General features: G+C 47.9%; 1 protein-coding gene across 1 annotated transcript in view; it reads left to right on the forward strand.

Annotated features, from left to right (window-relative positions):
- ANKRD33B (ankyrin repeat domain 33B) overlaps positions 1-15,170 on the forward strand; it is an 89,919-nt gene that overhangs the window by 17,805 nt on the left and 56,944 nt on the right. The window lies entirely within an intron of this gene.

Consider the following 15,170-nt stretch of genomic DNA (forward strand, 5'->3'; position numbering starts at 1 on the left):
GCCAGGTGAGACCCTCAGAGACTATGCACTAGCACTCCAATCTGCCTACCGGGCCCTGAGACATCTTGATACCATAGACCCCTCAGCTGTGGAGAGTATGATCACTGACCGCTTCATAGAGGGGGTGGACTCTAGACTCATCCAGAGCCAACTGCGTATGCTAGCTGCCCAAAACCCTACAATGCCTTTCCTGGACTTCAAGACTCTGGCTCTAAGGGTGGTTGGCATTGACAATCCCTGTGTCGGCTGTACTCCGGGTTCAGATTCCCCGGACCCGGTGGGACCTATACCCTCACCTCCAGTGCCCACTATGGTTCCGCCGGTTTCCGCTATGCAAGCTGCCCAACAGTCTATCCCGGCTAGCTCACCAGCTATCCCTGCTCTCCTTACGCAAGTGGTTGACTCCCTCTGCCAAGCCCTAAGGGGGCTACAAGGGGCCTATCCAACACCTCCACCACCACAGGACCCCTGCCCTGAGTATTCAGTTCCTGATTAGCCTCCTCCACAGAGACTTAGATCCTCTGAGCGCCCCTATTGCCGCCACTGTAGGCGACATGGACACTACCGCTCTCAGTGCTATCAGTTAAACGGGCTAGGGTCCCGGGTCCGAGGGCCAACACCCAGGAGGTCGAGATCCAGGCCCGCAGGAAGCACAGTGGTTCTCAAGGTTCCTCTCACAATGCCCGCATGTGACTCTCTGGGTGGACGGAGTCCCCCTGGAGGCTCTGGTAGATACAGGTTCCCAGGTTACCACTATTCCGAGGCATGTGTTTAAAAAACATTGGGATCTGAGAACCCTAGGTCCAGTTGGGAAATACCGTCTGAAACTTATTGCTAGTAATGGTCGCCCTATTGTGCAACTAGGTTATTGGGAGCCCACTGTCTGCATAGGGAAGCAAGAGCTAGCACGTCAGGGTATCATTGTTACTGAGGCTCAGGGAGATAGTGGAACCGTGGTATTAGGCATGAATATTATCCGTCATGTATTCACTGAAGTGTTGGATGCCTTGAATGCCTCTATGTCTTGTGCTTCTCCTCAGTACAGGCAAGCCGTCCAGAAGACCATTAAAGTGCTCACCACTCAGCGGAAGTTTGCCAATCCTCGAGGAGAAATCTGCCATGTCCGCACTAGAGACGCTCGCCCGATCACCATCCCAGCTAACAGTGAGTTCCTTATCTGGTGCAGGGTTTGTCCGGGGCTCAACAATGCTGACTATGTGGCCCTTCTGGATGCTATCGAGATTGAGGGACAACCTCTTGTCAGAGCCGCTAGAAGCCTGGTGACCATCTCCAATGGTCAGGTCCCTGTCCGTCTAGTGAATCTTGGAGACTCTCCTGCTGATCTACCCAAGTTCACCACCGTGGCCATGCTATATCAACTCGATCCTGAGGACATTGTCTGTGAGGAAACTATTGCCTATCAGAGGTCCATCCGTGGCACTCAAAGAGATTCGAACAGGGCCCCTGCCCCTTGGTGGGACAAACTCCATATTGGTGATGCCAATACTCCACTTGAATATCTCCACGGCATCCTCAAGGTGGCCAAAATGTATCATGAGGCCTTCAGCAAACACTCCCTCGATTTTGGGAAGACCCAGCTGGTCCAGCATCGGATCAACACTGGGGACCACCTGCCTATTAAAGAAAAACATCGGCCTATTCCTCCCGCCAGCTATCAGCAGGTTAAACAACTGCTGCGGGAGATGAAAGATTCCAACGTTATACAGGAAAGCCAGAGTCCGTGGGCCGCCCCTATTGTCCTCGTGAGAAAAAAAGACGGCAACATCCGGTTCTGCGTGGACTATAGAAAACTGAACGCAATCACGCACAAGGATGCCTATCCCTTGCCCCGGTTCGAGGAGTCTATTGCCGCTTTGGGGTCGGCTGCCTACTTCTCCACCTTGGATCTCACGAGTGGGTACTGGCAAGTTCCCATGGCGCCCGAAGATCGGGAGAAAACGGCCTTTACTACCCCCATGGGACTCTTTGAATTCACCAGCATGCCCTTTGGCCTATGTAACGCTCCTGCTACCTTCCAGCGACTAATTTAACGATCTCGGCCATTTCAACTTCCAGAGCGTCCTGCTGTATCTAGACGATGTGATTGTCTACTCTCGCACCTATGAGGATCATGTCCGACACCTGGCTGAGGTGTTTCAGGTCCTCATTGATCACGGCCTAAAGATCAAACCCTCCAAGTGCCACCTGCTCAAACCTCAAGTGAACTATCTGGGGCATGTTGTTAGCGCCGAGGGGATACTGCCAGATCCAGAAAAGATCGCGGCTGTGGAACAGTGGGATACCCCTAGGACCGTGAAGGAGGTGAGAAGTTTCCTCGGATTTGCCGGCTATTACTGCCGCTTCATTCCCCACTTTGCACAAGTGGCCGAGCCCCTCACTGAACTGCTCCGGGGGTGCCCTCGGGAAAGTTACAATAGGCGACTCCCCGTTGAGTGGACCGATCGACAAGAGACTGCCTTCCAAACCTTAAAACGTCTGTTGACCACGCCTCCTATCCTAGCCTACCCAGACTATAACCTTCCCTTCCGGCTCTACACCGATGTCAGTTTCCAGGGCCTAGGTGCCGTGTTGTCTCAAGTTCAAGATGGTCAAGAGAGAGTTGTGGCCTATGCCAGCCGGAGTCTGCAAGGTGCTGAGAAGAATGACAATAACTACAGCTCCTTCAAGTTGGAGTTACTCGCCCTAGTGTGGGCTGTCACTGAGAAGTTCAAGGACTACCTTGCTGCCACTCCTGTTACCATCTACACGGACAACAACCCGCTAGCACATCTCAATACTGCTCGGCTAGGTGCCCTGGAACAACGGTGGGCCTCTCGGCTGGCCAATTTCAGGTTTGAGATCAAATACCGCAGTGGAAAGGCTAACGTCAATGCGGACCTCCTCTCCCGGCTACCTAGAGGTGAAGAGCCCCCGGAGGACAGCGATTGGGAAGACGTCGAAATGCCTCCCTTCTATCAAAGGTTCGCCACCGAAGGCGCCATAGAAGCAGCTAGGCCTGAAACGTCCTCTTCTCCACCGAAGGCTCTGCAGGACTTGGCCTGGTGGCAGACTGTTCAAGAGGAGTCCAGAGTCCTGGGAGAAATCTATGATTACCTCTCTACCGGTCGGGTTCCCATGCGGATCAAGAGACCCTACCCGGATGTCGAGCTGAGGCGACTCTGGAGGCAGAGAAAGAGGCTCTTCCTACAAAAGGGACTAATCTTGCGAAACTCCCTCAACCCTGTCTCTGGGGAGAGGTGCCACCAGATCCTAATTCCCCGGCGGGATGCTAAGATGGTGCTAGACGCCTACCATGACCAGTCCGGTCATTTCGGGGTCCACAAAACGGAGGCCACCATTCGACGGCGATTCTATGAGAGCCGATATCGAAAACTGGTGTGCTGAGTGCCCTGCTTGTAATATCTCCAAGGCTGGAGGAAGGGAACCAAGAGCCCCCTTACATCCCATCAGCGCCCACAGGCCGAATCAGCTTGTCGCCCTAGACCACGTGAAGTTAGCCCCCACCAGATGTGGATACACTTATGCCCTAACGATGGTCGACCACTATTCCAAGTGGGTAGTCGTGGTGCCTGTCAGAGATCTAACCGCTAAAACTACAGCCCTCACCTTCTACCGGGAGTAAGTGAAACATTACGGCTGTCCAGAGTCTCTGCTGATGGACCGGGGTCCGGACTTCGAATCACAACTGTTCCAGGAGCTGTGTGCCTACCACGAGTGTAAGAAACTCCGCACTACGGCCTATCACCCCCAAGGGAATGGCCTGTACGAAAAGATCAATCAAGTGTTTATCAACATGTTAAGGACGGCTTCAGTGGCCAAACGAGTGGAATGGCCTCATCTCTTGGACGAGCTGGTGGAAATCTAAAATAATACCACCCACTGCTCCACGGGCTACTCTCCGTTCTACTTGATGTTTGGGCGCCCAGGCCAACTCCCTCAGGACCGCTCACTCGGGATCCAAGCTCCTGACACTCTCAATCCCCTGCCCGAGACTGACTGGGTCCAAGAGCATCAAGGGAAAATTCAGGATGCTCGGGAGATTGTGGACCAAAGGATGGGAGAAGCTCATCAGCGTCAGGAAGAGGCCTATAACCGGAGAGCGACTGCTACACCCCTACGAGTGGGAGACCGAGTCTGGCTGAAAAAGTATCACCGCTCTCACAAACTCGACAGCCTATGGGAGCTTGAGCCTTATGTTATCTCTGCGATTCCCTATCCAGAGACCGATGTCTACGAGATTAAAAAAACGGGACTAGCTCCACAGACTGTGCATAGGAACCGGATAAAACTGTGTGCCAAGGAAGATTTACAAGGCCTTGCAGCACCATGCCCGGCACCTGCACCTACACCCCTTGCCACTCCGGCACCTCCAGCCAAACCTCTCTCTCTGGAAGAGATGGTCCAAACGGAACCGTTTCTCATACCCATCGGCTATGCGGGTATCCCTGTCCACGTCCCCGCTGTTCCTCCTCCTCCTCCAAGTCTACCTCCAGCGGCTCCGCCTCTGCCGTCACCTACCAGAGAAGATCGTCAACCTGCACCAGAGACACTCACTGTTAAAGAGGCCCTTCCGCTGAGACGGGCTGAGCGTTCAACCCGAGGAGTTTCACCTGTACGATACAGAGAGCAGAGCCCTTAGAGGGTTAAACTGTTTTGCTGTTCAGTATTTCTGTTTTTGTTTGGTGTGAAAAGTTATGTAACGTTCAAGGTTTGTGCCTGGTCCTCCTGACCAAGTTCCCTGTACTAACCAGCCATGAGCTGATGGACACTCACCATAACCAAACTGTTCTCTAGTGCCTGTCCCAGAGCCTTTAGCCACGGACGATAGTCTTTATTGCCTCAAAGAGACTCTCCCTAACAGACACTTAACCCATTCCTTCCTAAAGCACTTTTCTGTGAGTGTGTGATACCCAAAGTTATTATTGCACTTATTCAAGTATTGAACCTATTTCTGCTATTGTATTTCAGTATTATCAAAGTCTCTTATATTTACTCCTCTGAGCAGGCAAAAGGATGTTTAAGTAGCCTCAGAGTAGAGTGCCTCTTTTTGTAAGGAACAGTGTATTTTTCTAGTGTCAAAGTCAGATAGCTCCTCCTCTGAGTAAGAGAAGTCAGTTCATATATACCTCAGAGAAAGTCTAGATTATATAGGAGTGTATTTTCTCATCCGGTCTCATATTCTCAGTATTGTGTATATTATCTTTATAGCTGGAAAGATTTAGTTGAGCCAGTTTGTATTCAGATTTCTCTCAGGTTTCCTTAAGATTTACTTGAGCCAGTTCTCATCAAAGACCTCATTGTATATGTTGTCCTTTGTACCTCCCTTCCTGGTGTCTCTAGTGTTGGTCGCCCTGTTTTGTCTCCACACGTTAGTAACTACACATAGTAATACTCCAACATTTACACTTGTCCATACCCATTGCACCTTGGATGCCTTTTCGTGTGTTTGGCCTATAGAGTGCTTGTGTCGCATGATTGCTTGTGTGTATGAGGGATCCCAAAAGTGTATGGTTGCTTTTATTATTTTTCTCTCTCTCTCTTCCAGGTATCCAAGACATTACACAAACACGCCAAGGGAATACACAGCTCTTCACAGTTCTCCTCCAGTAGGGTAACACTTTATACAGAAAACCTACTGTCTAACTGGCTGTAACATGGAGGGTCACCCGCCAGCAGTTAAGTTGTCCTGGCTTACACGTCAGATGGTTCACGCACTAGCTACCTGGTCGCCAGAGTACGCTAGGCACCCCTAGGTGAAGTCCTGCCACTAGGGTTTCTCATTCTTTCTCCTTTTTCACCTGTGCCTTGGGCGTGGGAGACACACACCTCATCACACTCACTCTCCTCATTCATTCCTGTTGTTTGATTGTCCAGTCTATTCATGTTTGCTACCTTCTAGATTCGCCGAGGTCAGCTCAAACTTGCTAGGGAGGTATGCAGTGTCCCAGAACGCAAGGACTACTACTCCTATCGTGCTCATTTCTATCATTTAGTCCATGCTGGTTCTGGTAACTGTGCACACTGCAACTGCTGCTAGTTTTCCCCCTGATATTCCCTGGTTATGTGTATTCTCATGTATATCTTGGTGTATATATATATATACTCCTGTGTATTATTATTACCTTGTACAGTGGTATGCAAGGCTGTGGATCACGTGCCAGTGCCCTGTAACCATGGTTCCTCCAATGGCCGACTAGCTCTGGCCAGGAGCAACCATGTGACTTCCCACTTCCTGCTGACAAGAGAGTTGACCCCCTGCTTTCAAGCAAGGAGGTTGTGTTGCTCTGTCCTCTCCCTCAGAAGGGGAGAGAAGCGTCTCTGCAGCCTTTTCACCATAAGAAGAGTGACTGATTCTGCTGCTGCGTACCAGTAAACGGCTGCCTGCCTATACAAGTGTCCAGAGTCATCTTCTCTCTCATCTGGGTGTCGTGCGGATATCTCTCTCATCTCTACAAGTACCCACAGCAAGTATTACTCCCAAGTTCGTCCACCCAGTAACGCTAGTTTCTTCTCATACTACTACTCCCAACATCCGGCACGTATCTCCGTAGCCCATGCAGCATCACTCCTGCACTAACTGTCTAAGCCTGCTATATACCCGGTTGCAACCGGAGGAACTCGTTACTACAGGTTACTTCAACTTTAATAAAACCGCTGTTACTGAACCCTGGCATTGGTGTCTACTAACTGGTGCCCTGACTAGGTGCAGCGAAGAATCGCATGCCCATCATCACCCGCAGATTCCACAGACCGGCCCTACAGCTGTGCTGGTGTTAGAGTCACTTTCCTTGCTTGTGACTGTGTCCTGGGGAGCCCACCCCAGTACACAGCCTACACAGTGGTCTTGGTCCCTGTGCTGACAATGTCTGTCAGGACACTCCAGGATGTGAAGCAGCGGAAGCAAGTTGTCCATTCCTTAGTCATGTCTGCTGGTGGCGCCCTCCAATGGTATAAGCCAGGGGTCCGCAAACTACGGCCCACTGGCCACATGCGGCCCCCTGAAGCTTTTTATCCGGCCCCCGGAAGGGGCACCCCTTTCATTGGAGGTTAGTGAGAGGAGCGAATTGATACCGCTCCAGCGCCAGCAGCTGGTATCCTCCCACAGGCCAAGTGCAAGTGACAGTTACGTTGCTCATGCATGTCCTGCTGTGTGACGTCACTTGTCTCGGCCTGCCGCAGCGGGACGCGCATGAGGAGCGTATGTTCATGTTTGGCCATGTTTTTGGCCCCAAGTCGGGCTACACGCCAGGGATCAGTGAAAAAAGGATACTGACATGCAGCCCGGCTTGCGGCCAATGGCCACATGACGGCCACTTTGACTTAAAAGAGCAGGACAGAGTTCTGCTCATTTGCTGGATGTACACTGCTTTTGTGCAGGACTCAAAATGCATTCTTTTTCCAATTTCACCAATTTATATTTTCTTAAATAATATTTTGGGGGTTCTGTCATACAAGTTATGGTAGAATGAAAAGCACCATTGCAAAGTACACCTATTCCTGAAAACAACAAGTCCTTTCATGGCTTTCATGGTTCCAAAATGGCTTAGACGTGAATCCCATTTTGTTTTTTTATTTTGAAACACAGAATACACAGGGTCTCAGTGAAGATTTACTGTTCACAGGGACCTACAGGACATGAACCACAGGTCAGATTGTAGCAGCAAGATGTGGCAGCAAGGATGAGAATGCGTACAGAAGTGTCGGGTAAGAGCCCACCATCACCATTGTTTCTACTACTTAGGTTTGTGGCCTTAGGACATCTGTAACAGACTAATATTATGGTCATATATGATATATTATTCTCTTTAGTTATTAGATTTAGGTATTGTTTTGGTTGTTGTTTTTTGCCTTTTACTATCACTCACTGTCACTAGGCTTTACATATTTTTTATCTCACATTGAAAAACATTTTTCATACAAATTGACACATGAATTATAATTAAATTATGTTTTCACTGGGCACTAATTTATGGAGTTTATATTCAAGCGCCCATGAATATTGGCAACACTATATATTGTTTTTTGTTGCAAACTTACAGGTACTATGTCCTTTGCATAGTTACAGGTACTTACAGGGGTCCTTTTTCGGTACAATTCTGTTAACCCTTTGACCCCTTTTTGTTGACTAGTACTGGGGAACAGCGACCAGCATTTAGTCCTATGAGTCTGTAGAACATTGTTTATAAAAACAGTTTGGACTTGACTACTTACACTGTATATTGCCATTTTGCGAATGTTATAGTAAGCATATAATAGGGCACTACTAATATTTATGGTGTAGTTTCTGGTCATTGGTATTATACCATCATATATAGTATATCCCTCTACTCAGCACTATGGGTACTACTAAAACTAAGCACCTCTTTACTTTAGTTAGAGTGCTGTGTTGGAACTGAACACTATGGGGGTGGATTTATTAAGACCGGCATACACATACACCTGTCTTAAATTGGGCCCTGCCCCTTCTCCCCGCCTCTTAGTGAATCTGGTCAGCCGGGCACCCGAACTTACACCCAGCGTACCAAATCCACACCTGCTTCCAACAGCTGTAGATTTGCATCATGATTTACGCCTGCTTTACGCGTAATTCATGATAAATGAGGTGTGGGAGGAGGCCATGTCTCCTCTTCGCCTTGCCGCACCACCCTGAGCCCCCCTGCCCGCCCAAAGGCCGGAGGATAAGGCAGGCATTCTCCCCTGACGGACCCTTCATAAATGTCCCCCATGTGTGTATCATAACATTGCATCTGAAATAGACTATTGTTGAACACGATATACCCTTTATATTGTTATCGGAATTCTCTCATAAGCGTTCGATAAGAGAGAATATTTTACGGTTCTGTACGTGTTATATGTTTGGTTGTGTTATGTTTGGCTTTGATATATATATATCAGACATATGTGACATTATGAATGTATTGTTCTATGAATAATATTTTTTATTAAAAGGTTTGTTATATACTACATCAGTGTTGCTGCAATAATTCCAACTTTTGTATTGATATGTAGTATACTCCTTTGTATTGTGATCGCCGCATATCTTCACAGGTGCCTACTATTCCCTTTCCCACTAAACCTATAGCCAATAAGAAAGATCTTTGGTTTTTATGCAATGGGGATGTATTTTACCTAAAGCTTACAGGCAGTGTTTAACTGTCATGGTGAAATTATAGAGATCAAGCTGCTGTCTAAGTCCATGATTCGTGTGATTACGCATGCGCCAGCCATGTGGCTAGCTTGGGATCTTTTGCATGCAATTATGGGTTAACAGTGAGAGTACAGCTATGGACTTAGCGCATGCTTTGATTTAGTGATTGCGGTGCGCATGTGCATTTTTCCACACCAGACCATTATGGCGCCTAATTAATAACAAACAATCCCCAGATATATAAAGTATCCCAATGCACAATCTATATAATAAAAATCAAAGTCTGTCTGTCTGTCTGTCCGTCCATCTGTCCCAAATAGACTTCCAAACGCCTGAACCGCTTGACCCCAAATTTGGCACACAGATACATTGGGTGCCCGGGAAGGTTATTGCGAAGGTCCCGTCCCCGCTAGATGTACAGGAGAGGAGGGGGAGCGGGAAGAGCGGCGCCCCATAGAGATGAATGGGAAAATCTCCTCACTGCAAACACAGGTGATATAATTAGCTGCAGCAGACACGGCAGTTGGAGCCTTAGCAACCAATAGGATTACTGCTTTCATTTTCACAGGGAGCAATGGTGGCTAGGGAAGCTGCCTCACAACATCCACAGTAATAACTGGTAGACCCCCTACTCCATTTATACAGTACATGTATATACAGGGCACTACAGGACAGGTATACCAAACTGTGACTGGGTAACACTGCCACACCAGACCTGACCAATACCGCCATACTGTGCTGGATAACACCGCCATACCAGACCTGACCAATACCGCCATACTGTGCTGGATAACACTGTCATAACACGCCTGACCAATACCGCCACACTGTGACTGGGTTACACCTCCATACCAGACCTGACCAATACCGCCATACTGTGACTGGATAACACTGCCATACCAGACCTGACCAATACCGCCATACTGTGACTGGGTAACACTGCCACACCAGACCTTACCAATACTGCCATACTGTGACTGGGTAACACTGCCGCACCAGACCTGACCAATACCGCCACACTGTGACTGGATAACACTGCCATACCAGACCTGACCAATACCGCCATACAGGGCAGTTTCTAGGTCATTTTGACAACAGGGCGAATCTTGATGAAAGCGCCCCCCCCCCCCCTCACTCAGTTTAGCCCTGGGGAAGGTAGGGGGGCTTTTATCAAGATTTGGGTTATTAGAAAGAAGCAGTTTGTGTATTGCGGCATAGAACAGTGTTGCACCCCTGCCAAATAATGTTCCACTGAATACAAAATCATTATACAGGGACTCACAGGTGACGTCTTCTTTGATCTGATGGGTCCCTTTTCCTCTGCATCCGGCCCCGGCCTCCATGACGGTTTCTTGCAGCTACAATTCATCTCTTTAGGACCTGCCAGACAGACATCTTAGGCTCCGCACTTCCAGCAACTTCCTTCCCCTTTTCCCACTTATAAAGTCCCAAATTGTATGCTAGGAAAGCTGGTGACCTCCATTATACACTGACATAGAGGATACTGGGAAAGCTGGTGACCTCCATTATACACTGACATACAGGATGCTGGGAAAGCTGTGTGACCTCAATTATACACTGACATACAGGATGCTGGGAGAGCTGGTGACCTCCATTATACACTGACATACAGGATGCTGGGAAAGCTGGTGACCTCCATTATACACTGACATACAGGATGCTGGGAAAGCTGGTGACCTCCATTATACACTGACATACAGGATACTGGGAAAGCTGTGTGACCTCAATTATACACTGACATACAGGATACTGGGAAAGCTGGTGACCTCCATTATACACTGACATACAGGATACTGGGAAAGCTGGTGACCTCCATTATACACTGACATACAGGATACTGGGAAAGCTGGTGACCTCCATTATACACTGACATACAGGATACTGGGAAAGCTGTGTGACCTCAATTATACACTGACATACAGGATACTGGGAAAGCTGGTGACCTCCATTATACACTGACATACAGGATACTGGGAAAGCTGGTGACCTCCATTATACACTGACATACAGGATGCTGGGAAAGCTGGTGACCTCCATTATACACTGACATACAGGATACTGGGAAAGCTGTGTGACCTCAATTATACACTGACATACAGGATACTGGGAAAGCTGTGTGACCTCAATTATACACTGACATACAGGATACTGGGAAAGCTGGTGACCTCCATTATACACTGACATACAGGATACTGGGAAAGCTGGTGACCTCCATTATACACTGACATACAGGATGCTGGGAAAGCTGGGTGACCTCCATCACACTGACATACAGGATGCTGGGAAAGCTGTGTGACCTCCATTACACTGACATACAGAATGCTGGGAAAGCTGGGTGACCTCCATCACACTGACATACAGAATGCTGGGAAAGCTGGGTGACCTCCATTATACACTGACATACAGGATTCTGGGAAAGCTGGGTGACCTCCATTATACACTGACATAGAGAATGCTGGGAAAGCTGGGTGACCTGCATTATACACTGACATACAGAATGCTGGGAAAGCTGAGTGATCTCCATTATACACTGACATACAGGATGCTGGGAGAGCTGGATGACATGTAAACTTTGGCGCGAGGGGCGGGGCTTATCGCGGGGGGGGGCGGGGCTTATCGGGACATATCGGGGCTCCCTCTGTGCTGGATCCCCCACCAGATACTCACCTGTCACCCTGCTGCCTCCAGCTCCTCTTCTGGTCCCTCCGTCCTCTTCTGGCTTCCGGTGCAGGCAGCCACCTGTCATACAGAGGCCGCCTGCACAGGAAGCCGCTGTGTCTCTGCCCCGGCTGCTGTTTCCTTTAGCTGTGCCTGCTGTACGCACAGCTAAAGGTCTCTCTGGCCAGGGGATCTGGAACTTAGATTCCAGATCCCCCGGCCAGCCCTGAGGATGCTGGGTTCTGTCGGGTGCTGCAGGGCGCCCCCTAGCTGTGGGCGCCCCGTGCGGTGGCCCGGCTCGCCCGCCCCTAGAAACGGCCCTGCCGCCATACTGTGCTGGATAACACTGTCATACCAGACCTGACCAATACCGCCATACTGTGACTGGGTAACACTGCCACACCAGACCTGACCAATACCGCCATACTGTGCTGGATAACACTGTCATACCAGACCTGACCAATACCGCCATACTGTGATTGGATAACACTGCCATACCAGACCTGACCAATACCGCCATACTGTGACTGGATAACACCGCTATACCAGACCTGACCAATACCGCCATACTGTGACTGGATAACACTGCCATACCAGACCTGACCAATACCACCATACTGTGAATGGGTAACACTGCCACACCAGACCTGACCAATACTGCCATACTGTGACTGGGTAACACTGCCACACCAGACCTGACCAATACTGCCATACTGTGACTGGGTAACACTGCCGCACCAGACCTGACCAATACCGCCATACTGTGCTGGATAACACTGTCATACCAGACCTGACCAATACCGCCATACTGTGACTGGGTAACACTGCCACACTAGACCTGACCAATACCGCCATACTGTGCTGGATAACACTGTCATACCAGACCTGACCAATACCGCCATACTGTGACTGGATAACACTGCCATACCAGACCTGACCAATACCGCCATACTGTGACTGGATAACACCGACATACCAGACCTGACCAAAACCACCATACCGTGACTATACACTACAGGTATACAGGACCTCCACCAACTATATACTACAGGTATACAGGACCCCAAACTATACACTACAGGTATACAGGACCCAAAAACTATACCCTACAGGTATACAGGAACTCCACCAACTATATACTACAGGTATACAGCACCTTCACCAACTCTATACTACAGATATACAGGACCCCAAAGCTATATACTACAGGTATACAGGAACTCCACCAACTATATACTACAGGTATATAGGACCCCAAACTATACACTACAGGTATACAGGACCTCCACCAACTCTATACTACAGTTATACAGGACCTTCAAACTATGCACTACAGGTATACAGGACCCCCGAACTATATACTACAGGTATACAAGACCTCCACCAATTATACACTACAGGTATCCAGGACCCTCAAACTATAAACTACAGGTATACACGACCTCCACCAACTATACATTACAGGTATACAGCACCAACTATATACTACAGGTATACAGGACCCCCGAACTATACAGTACAGGTATACAGGACCTTCACCAACTGTACACTGCAGGTATACAGGACCTCCCTCAACTATACACTACAGGTATACAGCCCCCCCAACTACACATTACATGTATACAGGACCCCCCAACTATACACTATAGGTATGCAGCCACCCAAACTATGCACTACAGATATGTGAGACCCCTAAAAACTATACATTGTGGGTATACAGAACCCCTCCAACTATGCACTACAGGTATACACTAATTTCACTGATTAACTCAGATGAAACAATACCTTTAGCTTGGCCTCCTGGGCACCTTAGAACAAATCTAATTAACACACTGACACTTTATACCCGGGCAGCGCCGGGTACATTTTCTAGTACTACATAAAATACCAACAAACAACAACGTTATGGGGAAAAATACAACATTATGGCACTTGGGAAACATTCTTTGCCGCAGCCACGGTGGTTAGAACTAAAAAGAGGACCTCAAGGTGGATCCTGGGTAAAATACAAGTAAGTGTACATATCCATTGTTGTACATTAATCATGTATTATTATTATTTGTCACATATACATACCCACACATGAGACCTAACCTTTGACCCTCAAGAAAGTCCTTTTGCAGGGCAGAACACGTGGGGAGTTTTTTTCCCTCACCGATCTCGGATAGCAGTAACTATGGCTGGCTCTATGATTGCATGTGGTATTGTTAATGGTGGCTACCCACATGACTTAGTTGCATTAGGCACTTTATTCATACTTGTTTCCTAAGTATTTGGCAGCTACTGTTTGTCTGCCTGTTAAGTGATATTTGGTACTGTACTGCTCTCCTGTTACTAGTATGGGGGTGATGAGGGTACACTGTGTCTTATTTGTACCAGTGTTGTGAAATGATCATGTTTTAAGTGTTATCAGCCTATTGTGAGTGTTTTTCATTTGTTTTTAGTAAAGATATTTGATTTTTCATATTCATTGGGATGTGCAGCCTATACATACCTGTTTAACTTTCTTCTTGTTTGCTATGGTATATTTTCCAAACAGGCTGATTAGCACTCAATGTATGTACTCATTTGAATGCCTGCCTGTTGATTTCTTGGTGATGCCTGTAGTATGCCGCTCCTACCACTTGATGTCATTATACTGTCTGCACAGCTAAAGGAGAATCTGTATTAACATGAACCTGTCATTATAACTGTCAAAATGTAAATCAGGCGTCCCCAAACTTTTTACACAGGAGGCCAGTTCACTGTCCCTCAGAGATGAGGATGCTGCTGGAGCGAGAAGCCTAAAATGTTTGTCTGGCAGGTTCTGCAGAGACGAGTCATGGCCAGAGAAATGTTCATGATAGCTGGACCAGATGGAGAAGAAAAGGGAAAGCAAACAATTTCAACTAGCAAAAACATCACTTGTAATTCATGCTGAGACGCTCCCTGTGAGTCACTGAATGTAACTGCACTATAACCACTTTTAAGGTCAGCAGAATCTATGTACAGCTTGATCTGTCTCTATATGGTTACTGCTTAGGAAGAATATAGTGATCTTATACAGTCACTTTTTGGTGATAATGATAGTGGTCATGGTGTGACAGTATTATTTGTCTAGTGTATACTGATATTATTAGTATGGTGGTATTATCCAGTTACTGTATGGTGATAATGTTATGGTAGTGGTAGTATATGCTGATATTATTGGTAAAATCTGTCTCTATGTACTGGGTTTGGTCAGTAACAGTATGGTAGCTACATGTATGGTGATAATATTAGTTTTTTTTACTTGCATTTGGTAACTGTCTGCTATTTAGATACCCAGTGTTACCATGCATAG

The sequence above is a fragment of the Dendropsophus ebraccatus genome, chromosome 2 (genome assembly GCF_027789765.1).
Source record: "Dendropsophus ebraccatus isolate aDenEbr1 chromosome 2, aDenEbr1.pat, whole genome shotgun sequence".
NCBI classification, from domain to species: domain Eukaryota; kingdom Metazoa; phylum Chordata; class Amphibia; order Anura; family Hylidae; genus Dendropsophus; species Dendropsophus ebraccatus.